General features: G+C 39.0%; 1 protein-coding gene across 2 annotated transcripts in view; it reads left to right on the forward strand.

Annotated features, from left to right (window-relative positions):
* BANP (BTG3 associated nuclear protein) overlaps positions 1-16,809 on the forward strand; it is a 154,794-nt gene that overhangs the window by 86,067 nt on the left and 51,918 nt on the right. The window lies entirely within an intron of this gene.

Below are 16,809 nucleotides of genomic sequence, written 5' to 3' on the forward strand. Positions count from 1 at the left end.
GTAGGAACAGAACTGAGTTTTAAGCACCATTTGACTTCTGGCTTTTAAAATCGTTGTTGCAGTTGGAATGATCTCACGTTATTAGTGGCCCTTTTAAAGAACAAAATCTGTTCTGGTCTTTCTGTTTAAGTAAACCACTTGCAAAGTGATCAAACATAAGCTAAGTGTTTTGTCTGTGGGCTCAGAAGTATCTGACCAAGATTATTTCATTGCTCCTGCAAGATGCTTTATCCCTGTTTTATACCTGCTTGTCTTTGGCCTCTTCCCTTTCATGTTCACTAACTGGATTGATTATGGGGTGTACGGTATGTTCTTTCCTCTGTTACCAGCTGTCACTGTGGCCAGATGTGGACTGCAGTCCGTGCAAACCTAACAACCTTTCTTGCTGAGGTTTAAGCAGCTATTTTTTTATTATATGGCTGTCCTGGGAGAAACAAATCTTTCACATCTGCTTTTGTTCTTTTTGATAAGATGACTTTATTAGGTGCTTATGCACACATGAGGTAAGAAAAAGAAGCATTTGCTTTGAGTGATGAGTCAATAAGTGATTAAATTAGCAGAGTTCCTTGTCAGGTGTCAGCAAAATTGCTAACATTTGATCTCAGACACACTTTACTAAATGTTGAGCTGTATTAAAATATTCACAGCACAAAAATACTCCTGCGAGAAGTTTTCTAGCCAGGCCACTCGAATAAATGTGTTATGAATTTTTTTTGTTCCTGTTGAATATTAATAAATTGAGACATATGGCTTTGAATACTGCCCTGAATTGAAGGCTCATATCGTGAAGGTTCTTGAACTCAAAAGGCCTTGAAAGCTACCAGTACTCTGAACTTTTGACCACATGGTGTATTTGTGTGAGGAAGCAATCTAACTTGCATTTAAAAAATAAAAATTAAAAAAACAATTTAGGTGTTCTTTACTGAGACTTTGATCAGGAGTACTTTTGCAGAAGTGAGACTAGGAAAGGGGATTTTTTTTTGGAGACATGTCAGAACTTTTGGTTTAGTATTTATTCTTTTTTCCTTCTTTGTGAAATACTGCAGTCCAAATTGCATCTTCTTAAAAGAGTAATATCGAGTGGTGTTACGTCTCTCCGAATGTGGCACGTACCTTAAGTTATGTTTTTTCAATTATAGCCTAGTACAATTTTTTTTCCCCTTGAAATATATATTTATAACAAGTATTTCACAAATTACATCTCTTTTTCTTAAGTAAAACCCAGGAATGTAATTTAAAATATTGTTGTGAGTTCATGCTGGTTTTAAGGGGAATGGTTGGATGACCTTTTCTTGAAACCCCCTATGTCAGGCAGGGAGAGGTAAGTCCTTTTGTAGAACAGTAGCATTCAGCTGTGTCTCGTGCTAAAATAGCCATGGAGTGAAACCTGTGAACTCTAGAGGAATAAAAAACTTGCAAACTCTAAATGCCTGTAAGTGGGGTCTTGCTGATCATCTGAGAAGTTGCTTTAGTATATGCAGAAAAAGGCTAAACTGGAAGAAAGGTGTTCTAAAAATATGTTTTTGTAAGTGTGTGTGTACATGTGTCTGTCGTATATATGGAGACGTGATATGTGTTTGTTGAAGTGGGGGAGAGCACACCCAAAGAGGGAAGAAAACCATGATTTAATCAATTTTTCTTTCTTTTGTTGTTGAAATCAACATCAGCTTATCTATATGAAGGCATCTGCACTATTATATACCATATTTGGGGTAATCTTGGTTCCATCTAAGTGGCTGTGGCTATAAATGTGTATGTAGGAAATCAGTTTAGCATCCGGTTTTGTATTTGTTTTTTCACTAACTGTACTCTGGGCCCTGTTTTTAAACTTTTCTTGAAAAAAAATGGTAAAATGCTGCATTGTTTGTTGTTTGTTTGTTTTTTTTTCATTTTCAAAATGCACTCAGCTGCATTTTGGTGCAAAAGAGAAACTAGATGTCTCTAGAGCATCAGCAGCCGGGCGCCGTCACACTTCAGCTGGCATCCGCAAATTCAAGCTCCTCCAAAAGTATTTGCTGCTTAACCGTTTTCCAGCGGACCAAAAAATAGGAGCAAGCAAATATTTAGGGGATTTTTTGCTCCGTTCTGCATTAGGTATTGAAACTTTCATCAGCACTTTAAGCCACGTGAGCCTGTTTTGCACCGAAGTGGGTGAGCAGCACTCACATGATTCCTTGCAGCAGCCCGGAGCGCGTGTTGCGCCAGGGGGTAGAGGGGAGGTCTGTGGCTGATCTGGCTTCTGCTCATCAGCTGATCTGTGTTAAGCGACCATTTTTTGAGCTATTAGCTCATAAAAACTGCAAAGGAAAATGAGTTCAACTAAACTATGTTTGTGGTTTAAGAATGGAAGTTGAAACTAATACATTTTCCTTGGCACTCGTAGCGGGATAAGAGTACAAAAACCTGTCATACGATACGGTTCAGTGGTAATGTAAGTCATAACAATCCAGTAGCTTGCAATCATCTGCACATGACCTGTGATCAAAGAAACTTCTGCAGTTTTCCCACCTGGCCATTACTTTTCAGGAGAGTGGCCTTTTCTTCCATGTTTTGAGCTTTAATGCACGTTGCCAAGGGACGCTGAAGAATATTGATAATAAGGAAAGCGAATAGTGTGACACTTTCAAGACTTCAGTTATTGAATATCCTTAGCTGACTAATATATCCTTATTATTGGTATTAGATCTTAGCTTGACTACTAAATATTCCCTTTGAAAATTCATCTCATGCTGCTGTTTCCCACATGTTCCTGTACACTTCCCAGATGTTGGGTGTTCTCTCTGCTCGGATGAGGCTCAGTGCTGCTGCCTGGTGCAGCCTTTCGCTCGGAGTCCCAAGTAAAAACTTTGCAAGAAGCTGAGACTGCAAAGCATAGAGCTGTTAACGTCGGGTGAACTAAAGCAAAAAAGGCATAAATCTGCTGTGACAGTTTATCAGTAAAATTTCCAAGGTGATAGATGCATTTTAAGCCTCTTAATACTAGTGATAAATACTAGCTGCTCTGCATAGTGCTGCCAGTTGTTGATTTTAACTTCTTCCTGGCCCCCCCTGCCCCCTTGAATTGTCTGTCCTGGTAGTTGCACTGAATTTAAATCTTGTTTTTCTGGCATCATTGTTCGTGGAACGAATGAAATCATGCCAAAAAGAACACTTTCTACCTACACATGTGTTCTATTAGCTGGAAGTTTCATATTTCAGTGCACGTTTAATAAAAATACCAAACTGCAAAAATAATTAGACTTCATATTAACTAACACTTGAAGCGGTGGACCAGTGGGAGTTTTTTTTGGACTTCACATTTAATACTTATGAATTACCAGAAGTTTTCTAATTTGTCTCTTTCCTCTGATTACCTGCCCTCCTTTCTCCCTAACTCCATCCTTTTCTTCCTTTGAGCTTCGGTGTTCTGCATCCCAGGAGGTGTTCAGTGTGTGTCCTGCTGACATAGTGCCACAGTGCTCAGAAATACACGTGGGGTACAAAGAGGTAGAACAGGAACATTTCAGTTTTTTGACATTCCTTGATTCTGCGTTGTAGACATTCTGTTTTGTACATCCGCACAGCCAGTGCTTCTCCAATTTAGAAATTAATTAAAATGACACCAGGCAAATGATCTCCAACTAATAGCCTCAGTTCTGAAATTAAAAAGTTATTGCACTTTAAAATCTAAAATGTGATCATACGTATTCCTGGAGAGCTGACAATTTGTTCTGCTCAATGGACAAAAAATGAATAACAGTTAGCAGCATGTGGGTCACTCAGTATCTGTAGGTAAGTGAGAAACAGCAGGAGAATCCAGAACAAACAGCGTGTACGATAGGTTTAGCAGAAAAAAAGCTACCCAGTGTAAATCACTCGTGTAGTATCAGTGCAGAACTGCTTCTGCTACGTAACATTTTCCAAAAAGAAACTTGGCATCTTCTCTAGTTGCACACACAGTGTCTTCCCGGGAAGTTTGGAATCAAAGTGGTGTGGTGAGACCCATCCGTAACTGTTGAGTTGCATATAGAGAGGGGGGTGGGAATCACATTAATGACACGTTTTTCTGCTGCTCGGTGAGGTGTTTGTACGGAGCGGTGATTTCATCATCTTTTTCATGAACTTCTCCCCTGACCTTGCTGCCCTGGGCTTTGTGGTAGCTCTGAGGTCTGGGACAGGTCACAGACAGGACTGTGGAGGTAGCTCACCAAGTAAGCTTTAGAAGAGCATCCTGGTATGGATAATGATCATACGAGAGTATGCGAATCCGTGATCAGAAAGGATATTCTTGGAAAATTGCCATGGTGATGGAGAAAATACGGCAGATTTCAGTGCTGCGCAGTAGCAGCTCGCTGCTGTTGGGCCTGGAAGGTTAGAAGGTAAATGTGTGTGAGACACAGATCAGTGAGAGTTTGTCCTGAACGTCCTCAGGAGGAGTATGAACCTGATGTCTCATCAAATCTGTTTTCCATACGCGTAGGACAGCCTGGAATACAGCTCGGAAGGAGGTATGACCTCATCACCTGTGTTTGAAACATCTGTCCTGTTTCTGTGCTCTGCTGTAGTCTGAAGTGAAGGGCAAGCTGTTAAATCTTAGAGGGATGGAAAAGGAGGAGAAATGGTTCCAAATGTTCAGGGGGGAAAAGAAACCCAACCAACTATTCTAGTAATTCCATGTAATATCCAGTGAATGTTATTTGTGGCTGGATCAAACTAAAATGAAAATAGATTTGTTTGTGGAGGAAATTAGTTACAAACCTATGGGACAGTTGTAAACCAGCTCTTCTAATACCTGGTTTTGTGTCTCTGATTACTTCCCTGATCATCACTACTGAGATACTCAAACCTTGCTTTGCAGTGAGGGCACCACGTTTTTTTAAGGTCCAATTTAATCCATAACTCAAGCATGATTTTCAGTTTCACAAACAAAAATGTGTTGGCATATTAACTCAGCTTCTGAGTTAATTCTTCTCAGCTTTTATGCATTTTGCAGATGCCATTTTGTTGGGAAATAATTTAATATATTTTCTGATGCGTTTAATTGCCTTTACTAAGCCTTTGGAATAGATCCTGCAGTTTCTATCAGTATTAACAACTTCAATAATAACGATATATCACCCACAACAGAGGAAAGAACCATCTTCCACAGTTCTTAATTTTCATATCATGCATCTAACGCAAAAGTTCGAGATTTAAAAATCCTAAAATTCTTTATTCAAGTTCTTCAGTCCAGAATGAAGACAACATAAAAGTTCTTTTCCTGTCCCGAACTTTTAAGCAGCAGAGGGCAGTAGCATTAAGATGATTGTCGGTTCTTTTCTCGGCGAAAGCTTGAAGAAACGAGGAGGAAATTGGAAGTGCAAGAAATGTTCTGCTCCGACATCACCCTCGGGAAGTGTCGTTCCGTGGGGACGGAGACACGTTCGCAGCGTGAGTCGTTGTGCGTGCGGTGCTGGCAGAGGGGCTGCGTGTGCACGCGCGTGTGCTGGTGTGCAAACGAGAGGCAGGAGGACGACCTCGACTTCTGGGCCAGCTGCTGTGGTCGATGGAAAAGGTTTTTTTTTTTTTTTCTTGTTTTCAGCACATCTGCTTTGAATAACGTGCGTGGGGAAACAAACAGGGTTGTTAGAAGAAAAACAAGAGAATTAAAACCTCAATATAGTGCAGCTGGAACGTAAAAAAACGGCTCGTATGGTTTTGAAAAAAAAAAATAAATGATTATTTTTAGCTGGTACTTCTTCACTAATGGGTTGTACTAAAGTCTTACAGGTCTGCTCTATTTTTAGGAGCAAAAATGGAGAGTAGTTTTGAAACAAAATGTGCTTTATGCAAATTTCACCTAGAAGCACAGTGTGTTTATGGATAAAGTAGAATTGCTTAAAATAACTCAAGTGTGAACATTTTAGTTACAAGATTTTTCTTGGTTTTGTGGTGTTTGTTTTATGTTTTTTTTTTTTTTCCTTGAAAATGGTCCTTTGTGCATGTGCACTCTTTAATTTGGCATTCCATAGAAGAGGTATTCTCCACTTTGTCCCTCAAAGTAGATCATCGAAAACACTCACCATACTTTTTCATTCTGGAATCTTGGTTTGCTAGAGAAAGTAGCATTTTAGCAAATCGAAATTGAGAAATTTAATTTTAAAGCAGTTAAGTCTATTAAAACTTACAAATGGCTATGGATAAAAAAAAAAGCTTTGGGGAAAAACCTACTACTTAGGTGATCAGTAACATACAAAATATCTCTAGAAAATTAATATTATAAGAAAACCAGTAACATTTATGTTACGTAGGGGTAACTAAAAAAGTAGCTGCAATGAACTGTGTTAGGTGTAGTTTAACTGCAGAACTTAAAACACGTTTGTAGAAGACTTGTTCCTTCTTTGTAATTGTGAAGCAGGTGAGATGCTGTCCAGCAGGACAGAACTGATCCCCAGTGGTCCTTGTCATCGCTCTCCCGAAACAAATCTGTGCAAATTGTTTACTCCAGGTTATTGCATTTGATGAGAGAACAACAGAATAATTCTGCCCCAGTGTGAGGAGGCAGTACTGGGGGAAAGTACAGTCCTTCGATGGTAGTCAACAAAACATAACAAAATCGGGGAAAAAAACATGGAAAGGGAACTGCTACTTAAGAGGTATTGATGGGAAAACACATTCTGTGTAGTTACAGAATGCAAAACGAATTCTGATATTTAATTGAAAATGCCTCGTGTTTTTTACTACATGACATAATTTATCCTCTCTCAGGGAGAATGCTGAGTGATTTCGAAGCCCGTGGAAAGTCAGCAGGCCTTGCTCTATGAATGAGTTAACAGCTTGGAAAAACAGGGATGTTGCAAATCCAGGGATTCTGTCTTGTTTCGTTAAGACTGAAATTCTAATGCATTAAATTTCTTTCCGTGTCTGTGCCACTGAGCTGGGGGATCCTTCCACCTCCCAGCTGCCTGCAGAGCCTGAGAGGGAATGTGTGTTTTTGTAACACTGGGAGTATTTTGTGTCCCTGTTCAGTGTGCAAAATTTTGGAAATGAGTTGTTGACGACTAAGTTTACTCATCAGTACAGAAAGCTGTAGCAGGTATTAAAAGTCACCATGATTGGAAAGTAGCTTCAATTTTTATTCTTGCAGTTTTAAATTTCAAAATGTGTAAAATGTTTTCTTTGTTTTTTTTTTTTAACGAATGGAAAACTTGAATATTTTGCTAGCACGTTTTTTAATCACCTCTTACTTAACAAATGATTAATAGGTGGTTTTTTAAATTCTTTTTAGGTTTAAGGTAAAGAAAAAAGACAGGAGTTTTAATTTTTTTTTCTTTTAATTTTGGTGAGAGTTTCACTGCCTTAACTTGACCCCATCTAGTGCTTTTCATCACTTTTTTATTGCTTAAAGATGTATTGTAATGCTTTTCTTAAACCAAGATTTGTTTAAAAAGGAGGTGGGAGGGACGACCCTGGCAAATTTTGAGCAGTGCCTGGAAAAGGATACCTGGTTGCTGCTATTTATACAAGTCTTCTCCTTCACCTTGTTGAGATTTAAGTTGTTTTTCTTTCCGCTGTGCTGTCTCCATCATCTTACTCATTCGTGGTGCGTGCTGCTGGGGCGGCAGTAAAAAATTCTTTAGTGCCGGCGAGTCGGCGGTGTCACATCCCCGCAGACGTTATCGGGTCAGAAGTTTCATTTACAAACTGGCTGCCTTTAGTTTTCCTTCTGCGCTCTTTTCTGCCAGGAGATACGGCTTGATTTTTGCAGAGAAAACCAGCTCTGTCCTTGTCTGATACATCACCAAAACCAGTATCCTGAATGGGTCAAGAGGGAAGATTTGTTTTCCAGCAGCGTGGCCCGTTCTCAACGGTAGTAATTGTTACACCTGGCTGCCATCAGTACTTCCAACATTTTCCACTCTAAGACATGTTTATTACTACATTTCCTGTTCCAAAATGTAGCAGGTATGCATCCACACTCCCTTGAAGTTGTTCAGTCCTCTTGAAATTGGACTTTATTTCACTCCTTGTGACGGATGAATATTTCCCCCGTTTTCAGAGTGCTTAGCAGGGACTTCTAGAGCCTCTGCCTCTTTTCCAGATGTTACTTAAGTTTACATGAAATGGGTGGGAGAACAGACAAGGCAAAGTGAGTCCTTGCCCTGGTGTGTGCAGAAAATGCACAGCTCTGCTTTTTCGGGGGTTTGATTTGGTTGTATCAAGTAGTTGTGGCACCAATTCCCAGCCTTTTCAATACTTGGCCAAAATCAGCTATGTAAATGCCATGCTGCTAAGGAAAAATAATAGCTTAGATGGATTTTCTCTATGATATCTTCAGCTATTGAAAAGAATCTTTCCTTGGCTGGTGGCTGATCCTGAGTGCTGGGTTAACTTTATTTCTTTTAATCACCCTTGAGTAGGGACTGAATAAAAGAGTCTCTGCCAAATTAACAAATATTTATGCGTTTTCTTCTCTCAACTTGAAAGCAGCCTTTATATGATGATGAAATAAAAGGCAACATGTTGGTATAAGTGTGAGGTGGCACAAGCAGTGACTGTTATACATTTGTGCCCTTAATGCACTAGTGAACTGATCTGATTTGTGCTGAAGTTTTAATCTAAATGTATAGAGGGTGAAAAGAGTACTTTATGGTGCTTTTCAGATTGTTTCCAAAGAGATTTTACATGTAGGAAAGGAAGGAAACACGAAAGAAACAGATTTAACTAAGTTTATCAGGAGTGGAAGAAAGGAATTGCTGCTTTGAAGATAAAGCAAATATTAAGTTGATTTAGTGTACGTGAGGTTTGGTGTGTAGATATTTATATGTTGTAATCTATCAAAGGTCATTAATTGTTGCTGTTAATTTGCAATTCAGCACTTGGTTTAAAATGTGAGCTTAGGAGATGATGGGCACGCCTGGCCCCTGTCTCCACTGAAGTTCATGAATGCTCATGGGGTGCATAGTACTGGTCTGACAATTAAACAGCCAGTTTTGGGTTACCATTTGGTGAAGGACGAGCATCTTCGGTCCACAGCGCTGCTTGAAAAGTGCTCAACTTTCTTTTGAATTCCTTGTTGGCCACTTGGTGATGGTTGTTTGCTGGCATTTGCTCTGCTTTATGTGAAGTCCTGGATCTTGTCTGGTGGGCAGCTGTAATTGTGATACCTTTGATTTTGTTGTGATACCTTTGATTTTGTTGTGATACCTTTGATTTTGTTGTGATACCTTTGATTTTGTTGTGATACCTTTGATTTTGTTGTGATACCTTTGATTTTGTTGTGATACCTTTGATTTTGTTGTGATACCTTTGATTTTGTTGTGATACCTTTGATTTTGTTGTGATACCTTTGATTTTGTTGTGATAATGCTTTGTCTTATCCAGGATCGTAGTGTAGCACCTCAGAGATAATGTGCAAGAAAGTTTGCAGTTGCTTTTCAAGTCAATTTGTTCAAGAAGTTTTTCCCCATCTACTAATTATCATTAATTACCATACATCAACAGCCACACAGTGTTTTGTCTTTTCTAATTTGGGACCCAGCCTACCTTTAAATGCTAAAAAAAAAAAGAATATAAATAAATAAATTTAAAAATCTCTGTTGAAGTCAAGTAAACAAAGTCTCCAGCAGCAAAATCTCTTATTTATGGCATATTATTTTTTGTCACTTCAGCTTTTGGCAAAGTGTAACAATAAAGAAACAGCTTCCCATTAATAACAGGTTCCAATTTGACCCTGCTTTCATGTTTCATTTCAGTGACGCAGGTAAAGATTTGTTTTGGGAGCAAACAGTAAATTCCAGCAGATACTTGGCTGTGAGCACATAATATAGCGTCTGTGTTTTAAACATAGAGTTTTTTCCCTAGTGCTTCTCAAGATTTAGACATTATGTCACGTAACTATTTTTGTCTTCTGTTCAGAAGTCCCAGTTCCCGGTCCCCAGTCTGTCTAACTGGCCCGCTGTTACCTTTGTCACTTCACAGCAAAAAAACTTCATTGTTTTGCTGATCAAAAGTACTGAAATGTACAGAGACGTGTTAAAACCAGCCATTATTTTCATACTGATATGTATTAGGATTTTTTTTTTTTTCCTCCAAATTACTTGTTTCCATTTGTAAAAATGTTCTGACTGGTGGAAAGAATGAATACAGGTGATTTGTTAATCTCTTCCAGGAACTTTCTTTGTTGAAAAAGAAAAGTCCCTGAGCGACAGAGGCCGTACAGTGATCTGTGGTGGTTGTAAAGCAAGGCTGTTTAATGAAGGTTTTGGAAAAGGATGATATTTTCTGTCATCTTTTTTTTTTATTTTTCTCCTAAGAGGGTGGGTCGTTCCATTAAAATTCCATTCAAGCAGACAGGAGCATTTATAATGCTCCAAAGAATATGTTCGCTATTTTGGAGTATATTATGTTCTTTATTCACCCAAATCTTGTTTTAATATTGCTGTAAACTTAATAAGAAGAGATGAGATATGAGGTGATAATCTTTTAAATATAAGGAAAAATAATTTTCTCCACCTTCATAGAAGGCATAGGTCTAAGCTGTCTCTTATTAGAGATTTTGGTAATAAAAATCTCTGCTTGTAGAATAGCAGTCATCACAAAGCTATCTTGCTGTGCTGATCTAGAGAAATCATTTCTTTTTTGTTTTGTTTGTTTTTTTAGTGCTCTTCATTTATGATTTTTCTCATCATGTGATATGAACCCTGTCTTTATGCTGCAGATTTGTCCTTATCCCATCACCGCTCCACTTTGTATGCTCTGATACTTCCACGCTCAGTTATTTTAAATATTAGGGATGCCCCTGTCATCATGTGTGTTCAGAAACCACTGTCCCGCGTTCCAAATTCCAACCCAAGAGGGATTTTGGGAATGGTTGGTATGATTGGACTGTCAGCACTCGTGATGGGTGGGTACTGGCTACGTTATAATGCTGGTGTCCTTGGCTGGGTACCAGCTCCTTGCCTGCAGCTGGCAGACCCCGATGATTGCGTAGCTGTTCAGCGTGGAGGGATCTCGTTTCATCCTGCTGAAAAACGAAACCAGTGTGTTGTCAGGTTACTGGATGGCGAGCGTAGAGTTCAGCCCATTAACATAATTAAGCTTTCCACTATGTTAAGCAGCACAGTAAATCTCGGTGACTTCAATCTGTTTCCAGGTTTCCGTATCATCTGCCTAGGTTAAACCATCAATGGGATTTGGTGGGATTTCACCAACGGCGGTCATCAGTTAGGAAATATTTTGTGACTAATTTAAATACGTGGAAATGGGAAACGGTTCCCTGTTTTTTTTTTTTTGTTTCCTCTGCATTAAAACCATTGCTCTTTGCCAAGTTTGCTCACCAAAGCTATCCCTTTTAAAAATTAAGCCACAGTGGCTCCACTGGAAATGAAGGATGAACTTATCTTTTCAGAAGAGAACCTCTGTGATATACACAGGGTTTTCAGGGGTTTCACAAGGTGATGTTAAACATAGTGAGAGTTGGCCAGTCGGTTGACTTTCATGTCTGTTGTTCATGTATTTAATCCTTACTGTAGTTCAAATATATTTTCAGTATGATTTTCCAGGATCCTTAAAATATTTCAAACAAAGTGAGCGAATATCCAATAAATTTAAGAAGGATGATGAAAGATGATAATTTTGTGATTTGTATGCTGGATATACAGGATGCCTGATAGTTCAGTGTATTTTTTAATAATTGATGTGTGTTTCTATTTCAAGCACATACATTAAAAAACCCACAAGATCCGACCACTTTGTTGCTTGTTTTAGACATTGAAATCCCACATCGACAGCACAGTTTTCAGTTCTGATCTCAGATGCTATTTTAATTAGCTGAGATGTATTGGCTTTATTCAAAGTACATCTCTCTATCACTGTGAGGAACATTTGGAAAGTATGTTTGGAAAATCATCCGCTGCAGCTTGCCTTAGCTGTTTCTTTAGTGTTCTGTGAACAAAATTCTTCTTCGTGGAATAAGTACTTTACATTTTAAACTTGGTTCATTTTATTTGATCCAGTCTGCTGGGATTAATTGTCATATACTGGCTCCATCAATTATTCAGCTAGAGCTATCAGTCCCTGACTGGTGTGGAAGCAAAAAGCAGTACAGCTTTACATGCAGATAATATTTTTCTTTGATAGAAGCTCTGGGTTCCAACCAGGGTTGAGCTATGAATGAATCTGTTTAATAAATTGCTTCATTTTTTTTACAACTATTTTTATTCCTGAAATATGTCATTCCATGCTTCTGGAATGTTGCTAAATATTTGTGTTAAACAGCAGAAGTGTTACAGAGTTCACCAGGAGGAAGTGTTGGAATTAAGTTATTTATCATGTTAGTGTGATTTTTCTAGTTAACTGTTTTTTTTGTAGATGGCTCATGATGACACTGAAAATGAGGTATTTCCATCCCACAGTAATGACACAGAAGAAGTCCTGTCTTCAAATCCAACCTGTCTTACCCTTGCTTTGTGTCTGGTGTCCAAGACTCACTTTGTTTTGCTTCTGAGTTGGTGCTACAGTGTTAACTCCAAAACTAAGTCAGTTCTCTGGTAAGGACGGTGAGGGTTGCAGAAGTTGCTGTAATGCATCAAATTCAGAGGGAAAATGTCAGTGGTGACAGTAAATAAGTAGACGCAAGAGCTGAAAAAATACTGATCAGTACTTTTAAATTCCGGAACTGAACTGTGAGATTTTTGATTTTTGAGTTTTTCTTTTAGCAGAAGGCAGGTATTACAGCGAGATCTTCCCTTCAAGATAAGTTCGTTTTATAATAGGTCAATACATAAAAAAGACCTTGTCAGATGGTAGAAATGGGTTGTAAGTGTACAGAAAAGAGAACGTGTCCCAGTATTGCATACAGAGAAATGCCAAAAGTCAACAGTAGAGATAAAATTTTGGCCTGTGACATTCACCCTGTGCATGTCTTGCACAGCCCTGTGCTAACAGGTTGCGTTTTGGTGTGAACTCAGGTGGTGAGTCTCCTAAAGGAATGACTCTTCTGTCCATCCGTGCACTACCAGACAAGGGGACACTCATCTTCAAAGACGTGTGGCCAAATACCGAATGGTTTTACTTTTCGGTGCGTGTTTTTCAGTGTCGATAGTGCTATGTCAGGGAGAGGCTATCCGAAACCTGAGGAAAGGAGTGATTAGGGAATCATCTGTTCTGGATTAAACGAGATATGACTTCGCCTTGCGTAATGGGAATGGAACTGTCAAAACCAGTTGTTGTTGGCCTCATTCTTTTCCAAGTGATGCTAACAGTTTTACCATGGAGTCTGTTTTAGTCCGACACCGAACTCCTAACAGCAACAAAAAGTCACTTAGGAGTTTCGTGATTATATTGCATGACCATTCATGTCAATGTGTGCTTAAAAGCTCCAAACACAGGGAGCAGATGCTCCTTCTTCCATGGAGGTTTTCCAAATTAAGATGATTCTCATTTGGATCCATATGCATTATCTGGAGAAGATAAGTAGTAGTTGAGGAAATCCAGGATTCTGAATGATTTACCTAGAACTGGGTAGATAAAACCTGTTCAGAGGGCGTTTTACTTTTTTAGAAAAATACAATTCTATAAGAACATTTAGTCGGTACATCAGTTGTAAAAGTCTTCAGTAGAAATGCTCCTTTCCTTCGGGAAAATTTAATTTAGATGACTTGCTTTGAAGAAGACAAGGCTTAGCATACCAATATCTGGGACTTTCTGGAGTTATTTTATGGAAGATACACAGCTGCTTTAGTTTTCCGTGCATTGGATTGTGTCTTTTTCTTTATTATGGGCAGATAGTGGAATATATTTGGAGACTGCTGTCGAACTTGATGTTTAAAAATTCCGTCACTGACCTTTAGAAGAGCAGAATTTTGCCTCACTGATGATAATGTAGATTGAGACTGACTTGATCTCGTTGCCAGCAACAGCAGCAGCACTAATATCAATTATTCAGTAATTACAGCGGAGCAATCCTACTTCTCAAACTTCGTCAATACTGAGGGAGATTTTGACCTTCCTCATTGTTTCTCTCCTCAAGTAATTGAAATTTTCAGGCAAATCTATAGTTTTTCCTCTTCAGGATTTCCTGTAACAAAAACCTCACATCCTTTTAACTGTGGGCTAGTGCAAAATTATAAAAAAGGCGAGTGTGTTTCATAAAGAAAATCAATGCTATTTAAATTATTCCCTGAAAGCGAATAGTATCTCTTTAAATCTGTTTTGCTTAGACCAGGAAAACACAACTTGACAAGTTGGTGGTTTTCCCCAGCTCCAATTCTGTAATGGCACATGGCATCCAGCAGCTCTTATTCCAAGCATTTGCAAACACTGATGATCAAGTAAAGAACTTAAAAGTCACAGACTTCAGCCATCGTGGTTAATTGGTTTGTTTTTTATTAGTCAGACCTTGATGTCAGTACAAGAACTGACATTTATTTTGAATTTTTTTCTAAATTCATACAAATGCCATACTAATTCCAAATGTTGAGTTTGTTGAGAATTGCATTTTCCATTTCAAGTCAAACATTTTATTAAAATGATAAATGGATTTGTCATCTGTTTGCATTTTTACTGTAATTATTATTAAAGGAGAAAGTGGTGCAAAATGCTTGAATGAAATAAAAATCCTTGCTTTTTTCAACCCGAGTGCAAAAATCAAAAGCTAAAAAATCCCCAGGCTTCTTCCTTCCCGATTTGGAAAGTTCTTTCTGTGTTTGCTGCAGTGAGAAAAACTGTTGTATAATGAGCAGTAGAAGTAGGGAAATACGGGAGTAAAAACACACGCAAAAATTTAACATCGTGGTATTCAAACCAAAATATGACAAAAAATGCTTTTGTGAAGGGAAAACTAAAAGTCAAAATTGTCTTCAATGTTGTAAAAAGTAATAATTCCGTCTGCTTTAGAGTCATGTGTTTAAAGAGTAGGAACTTGCCCAGCAATAATAACGTGGCTGCCTCCTGTGCCGCTCCGATGTGTCTGGTTTTATTGAGTTTTGTCTCTGCTCCATGAAGTTTTATGGTTGACACGACACTTTGATAGCATCTGACTGGCAGGAACGATGCGTAAGTGGGAAGAGCTCGTGGATAAAATAGTGATCTGGGTTGAATTTTGCTGATGTTCATGGTCCTCGTTCCTGTGAAATTCCGAGCGAGTGCCTGTGCGTGTTTTTCCACGCGTGTGTAGCTCTGTTGCAGGTGCTGTGGAAAAAAAAATGGAATTAAAAATCCCCAGAGGACAGCAGCAGTGACTCGGCAGTTGTGACCGCGCTCGGCGTGACGCTGGGGCATCGAGTTCGTGACGCGTTCTTAGGGAGAATGACTTCACAGTGACGCTTTTTCCGTCGTGTCTGTAGCTGTTGCGGACGGTGCAAAGATGTAGGTTGGTAGCAAAGAGAATCATTTTGAGAATAGCTACTTGAAAAAGGAAAAAAAATCAGGAGGAATAGTTCCCGTATGCCTCTCTGCGAAGCCTGTTACTGAAACGCTGTCGGGAAACGATGGTGTCGTAGCCAGCGCAGTAATTGCAAAATACAAACGATCTTCAAATCATTTTCTCTGAGCAGTAGATGCTGGGAGGAACTGGAAGAACAGTTTAAAGGCAGAATTTGGTAGCTGTTTGCTTTCTCAGAACGATGTGTGTGCTCTAAGGGAAATCTGCTGTTGAACAAAAATATTTCGTTTCAGTGAACGAGGTTTTGCAATCTAATAGTAAAAGAAGAGCTGTAGGACGAGGCTAACAACAGAGTGGTGTTCTGGAGCACCCTCTGGAGAACCCGTTGGCGTTCCTCAGCAACACAGATGCTTCTGGCTGGGATATTTTTGCCAACACACAAACGATGGCTTCCTAAGCCTTGTTGTGAAACTTTCACCTCTGTTGTGAACGCATCGTAGTTGAGACCAGCTCTTATTGCTGAGCAAAGAATATTTTACTCTCTCTATTAGAAAATGTGTAACACTTAAGAATAAATATATATGTGGGTAGAAGAGAATTTGGTTGTCTGAATTCCACCTGTGTTGTCTGGAGAGCAAAGAAGTTTGTCATGTAGAAGCTTGAGCCATTGATGGTTTTGTTTTAATGCTAAACACAGCCAGCACTTCATTTACTGAGACTTTTCCTTGTTAATTAGTTCCTTCATCTTCATATATGTTGGTGAAAACTGGGTAACTTTTCTTCCAAAATCTGTTTCAAGTTGTGGGAGAGATGTAATGCATCTTTTAAGGCACAATGTTCCATTGTAGCCTCAGAGTTGAACAGAGGGAACCCAATGAAATGGAGGAGCCAGATGCCTTTTTAGATGAGGTTAGATTAGATGCATCCACTTAAAAAGCATAAGCCTTACTCTTGTATTTTGGAAGCAGTGTTGGTAGGTAGCAGACAATGTTTGTTTTTGGAAGTTTGAGCTTGACAGAAGCCAACTCTTTGACTGGCACAGTTTGTGCACAGACTTCTCTGTATTATATGTGAGCTGTAAATTTAAAGTTGCTTTAGAATTATTTTGCCTCTGGATTTCCCCTCCTCCCCCCCCCCCCCCATAACAGGCATGGATCTTCTGTTTTGAGAACTACATCTCACATATCTTAAGAATCAGCTTAAATAAAAAACTTCATTTCTGTGTCCTCCTTTGGAGCCTTTCTGAGCTGCTCTTTCTAGGTCAAAAAGTAGACTTTCTCTGCTCTCCTACATTTTATTTACAATAGTCATCCATATGTCTAATCAGGGGCTTGTTTCTCCCTCAGGACAGTCTTTGGCATCTTTTTTCCTTAGTTGGTCCAGGAAAAGTTTGGCTCCTTGAGAATCTCCTGCTTTTGGCTGTGCTTTGGTTTCCCCTGGTCTCTGTTCTCATAGCCCCATCAAAG

The sequence above is a fragment of the Tauraco erythrolophus genome, chromosome 15, assembly GCF_009769465.1.
Source record: "Tauraco erythrolophus isolate bTauEry1 chromosome 15, bTauEry1.pri, whole genome shotgun sequence".
In the NCBI taxonomy this organism is placed as follows: Eukaryota; Metazoa; Chordata; class Aves; order Musophagiformes; family Musophagidae; genus Tauraco; species Tauraco erythrolophus.